At 46.0% G+C, this 3,596-nt stretch overlaps 1 protein-coding gene across 4 annotated transcripts in view; it reads left to right on the top strand.

Annotated features, from left to right (window-relative positions):
* Myo16 (myosin XVI) overlaps positions 1-3,596 on the top strand; it is a 474,821-nt gene that overhangs the window by 399,384 nt on the left and 71,841 nt on the right. The window lies entirely within an intron of this gene.

Below are 3,596 nucleotides of genomic sequence, written 5' to 3'. Positions count from 1 at the left end.
CCAGTTTTTCTAATGAGAAACGTGCTATAAAATGACATAAGGTCCCAACCCCCAATTTTATTGTCTTTTTTTTTCTGTGTGGGTCTTTGGCTGTGGCCTTGATATGTCACCAGTGGGTCCCCTCAGTCTCTGATGCTAAAAAGCCCTACTATTTGAAGAATTTAACACATCCTGTTTAGATCTTGGCCAGAGTTCAGAACCTTGTTCCACACCAGAGCATCAAGTCAAACATCTGTATTGGCCACGTCAGGCCAACCCCTTACAGAAAAACCCATGACAAAGAAACTATGGTCCTGGTCTCTGTAGCTCAGGTGCCTAAGTGTATTGTAGGGTCAAGGTGGAGGGGGGAGAAGAGGAAGAGGAAGGAGGAGGAAGGCATGGGAGAGGGGGCAGCAAGGACTGCAGTGGCATATCTTGACCCTGCACTGGTCTCCCTGACTGATTCACAGGGCTCTTTACAAACCCACTAGCATCTCTGAGGTCCCCCGCACTCACTGGCCGCGGTTCCATGGTCAGTCCCTTGCCACTGACTCTCAGCTCTTTCACCTTCTCTCAGCAGACATCTCTTCCTTAAACACTTCCCTGCCCCAGTGAAAGACTGGCAGATACCTCCATCAGTATGGCATGTCCCGTGGGTCACTCTGGCTCCAGGGCCCTGCAGCCTGCTGCGTTGTTCACATAATCCCAGCAGCCCTGCTGCGAGCTCTCAGTCCAGTCCCCTGATGCTACTTTTTCCAGCCTAGGGCAGTAATAGCCGTGGCTGAAGAGGCTGTCCCTTCTCTCTGACCATGACAAATGGGTCCTTGTGACTCCATCCTGTATCCATGCATGGGAGACACTGGCTGGGGGTATTTGGAACCTCTGCCTGTCCCACTCCAGGTGACTCTTGCACCCATGCCTCACCTGGAGGCTGGTTAGAAATGCTGCCTCAGCAACACCCCACATTGATTGGATCCAAACTTGGCTCCCAGCTGCAGCGGAATCTGGGTCAGGAAGAGCCCCATTTAACACAATGCTACGTGTGAACAGAGCAGGGCACCCGGGCACTCCTGGGAAATGTCCTTAAATATAATTTGAGAAATCTGTGCCCTTCTTCCGCATGACGCCCACTTGAAATTTCTCTCCAAGTTAGTCTCACCGACTAAGTTGCTACCGTAACCAACCTAGGGCAACGGGCTGGGCAAACTTGGCTGGCTCACTTTTCTGAAGATAACAACGGAGAGAAACCTTGAAAATACCATTGAGAGAAAAACCATGATTTCTTTTTAAATAAGTAAAATAATGGACACAAAAAAAGCTTTAGAAACCATGGGCTTTTGGAAGTAAGCATTTGTTACTGATTCATCTCTTAGAATCGATATTCTCTCAAAACTTACATAAGTTGGAGACATTCCATTTTTATTTCATTTTTTTGTGATCGTTAGTAACTACTTGGAGAAAAGAAATTTTTTACATTTAAATTTGGAGGAAAGTAAAATCAAAATCGCAAATTAAATGAAGCAGCCAGTGACCCAGGGGCAGAGGCGGGCTTTGAAACCATGGGCAAATAAATCTCACTGCCCATTTCCAAACAGGCTTGTTTGGTTGTGGTCCTTTGTCTAGAATGGTAGTCTTCTGCAACCATGGACTCTGTGAATGATTTCCAGAAGGTTGGCCGGTAGGAGAGAGAGGGCGAGTGGATGAGAGCAACCTTCCCATGGGACAGCCGTAGCATCCTAGGAAGTCGGGCCCTTGCTCTCAGGGTTAGTCTGCTTTGCTTGAAAGAGCTTCCGCCTCTGGACTGTGTTTCTACCTTTGCCTTTTGTTTCTGTCCAATGCAAGAAGAACAAGCAGGTGGGCGGCCCGGATAAGGTCTCCCGTCCCTGCCATTGCCCAGTTACATTCAGTGCTTCTGTCTCTTATCCAGCATTTTATGTTCCTCAAAATCTGACATACCCCTTACTGTTAAAATGTTGTTGTTTGTAGATTAGTTCGGCATGGCCATCTTGTAGGGAAATTGATGCGACTGTCTTCTAAAGTAGCTTTTCATTTAGCGTCGTCTGGATTTAAAGGGAGAAAGTCTTGAGGATGCTAGAGCTCTTTGCATTGGTTTTGTTATTTTGTTTTTGTTTTTTAAGCCTTAAGTGGAGAAAGCTGTGTCTAACTTTACAGCATCTCTAAGACAGCCCACATGTGCACTGCCTTCCAGGCATGGGGGAGTTTCACAGTGATTTCCCTCCGACACTGCCTATCTTTTTAATCCACAGTTTACTCTAATCTGAGGCATCTGAAGCCTGAAAGGTTAGCATCTCAGAGGCTGGCAGGCTAACCTCAGCATTCAGCAGTCTGTGCTGGTCCCATGCATCCGCAGGGTCTGCCCTTGCATACATTAGGAATAAAGGCCAGTTCCCATTCTCAGAAGGCAGCCTGCTCCATTTCCACCCCACGTTAATTGTTAGCAAGTTCTTCCATCTATTGATTGCAGTATCCTTCCATGTGACTTCCTCTGTTGCTGATCTGTCCCCCCTGGAGGGCCACAAATAACAGCTAGAGGGCTGCAGGCTTGGGGGATGGAGTGCCTCAGAGCACAGAGGGATTTGAGCCTATGATCTGCAGCTCCTTGCTTGTGTTTACTGGAAATGAAAAGAATTCCATTATCATTATGACCAGCCCAAGGAGCTCCATGTGTTATATTGTTTCCGCATTAACTGTCTGAGATGGCCAAGTGTTTTTAGATCCTGTCCCCTGATTTTTCTTCTCTTCAACAAAATCCCTGCTGATCAATTATTGGTTACACTAGATTTTAAGTTAACTATTCCCCAGATTTTATACATTTTCTAGACCTGTAACCCTGAGAAGTAGGAAGGGGATGTCTCCTATTGTTTCTGTAAAGTCTCTCTAGCTCTCGGGGCCTTTCAGTCTCTAGTAATTTCAGGAATTACATCACAAGCCTAGGAGTAATATGAGCGAGTGTTTTAAAACCATCCCATGAAGCCTTGAGTTCCAAAACGCTTCAGGGGAAGCTGCATCTAGGTTTTTCTCATTGATTTGATCCAGGCCATCTATGTCAGCTTGTGTTTTTACAAAAAGAAAACAAAAGGGTAGAGGTAGCTCTTGTGAATTTTGCACCAAAAACCTCATTTAGGAAAAGAGATGCTCATCATGCCGTTTTAGTTAAGCCCTCTTTGCTTTTATAAAATACCCCAACAAAAGTAATTTAAGTGTTTATTTGGGTTCACAGTCCCACGGGGATACAATCTATCTTGGTAGGGAACCTTAGTGATAAGAAGGGAGGCTGGATGGTCACATTGTATCCATTCCCAAGAGGCGAGAGTGAACAGAAAGTGGAGCAGGGCTATCCAGTCTTCTGCCTGACTGCAATGATGCATTGGTTAGCCTCCTGAAGGTTCCTCACCACTCCCGACAGCACCACCAACTAGGGACCAAGTATTCAAACATGTGAGACTATGGGGGGCATTTCACGTTAAAATAAAGGATGCTCCCCAATTTAAACTGGGGTGTTCTAGCAAATTCTAACAAATTGAATGTGTTAGTTTCTGGTTGCAGAGTGTGTGTGTGTGTGTGTGTGTGTGTGTGTGTGTGTGTGTGTGTGTGTG

This window comes from Microtus ochrogaster, unplaced genomic scaffold (assembly GCF_000317375.1).
Source record: "Microtus ochrogaster isolate Prairie Vole_2 unplaced genomic scaffold, MicOch1.0 UNK7, whole genome shotgun sequence".
NCBI lineage: Eukaryota > Metazoa > Chordata > Mammalia > Rodentia > Cricetidae > Microtus > Microtus ochrogaster.
Note: the sequence above shows the minus strand (reverse complement) of the source record. Positions and strands in the feature narration are given on the sequence as shown.